We start from the raw sequence: 247 nt of genomic DNA, 5'->3' as shown, positions 1-247 counted from the left end.
CTCCAGTGGATTTTCAGAAGCAATTAATCATCCACTAGTTGTTATAGGTGCCCTCAAGTTGCATACGACGCATAGTGAACCTATGAATAGCCAACCTGAACTTTGCCCTAGCCTGTGCCATCCTTTCCATCTCTGAAACACTCAAGCCTATTGCTGAAGTCACTGTCAATTTAAGTCATTCCATCTCATTGAGGATCTCCTCTCCTTGGCTAACCCCTCATCCTTCAAAGCATGATATCTGTCTCCA

The sequence above is a fragment of the Elephantulus edwardii genome, unplaced genomic scaffold (genome assembly GCF_000299155.1).
Source record: "Elephantulus edwardii isolate Elephantulus edwardi_28Jun2011 unplaced genomic scaffold, EleEdw1.0 scaffold00279, whole genome shotgun sequence".
In the NCBI taxonomy this organism is placed as follows: domain Eukaryota; kingdom Metazoa; phylum Chordata; class Mammalia; order Macroscelidea; family Macroscelididae; genus Elephantulus; species Elephantulus edwardii.
Note: the sequence above shows the minus strand (reverse complement) of the source record.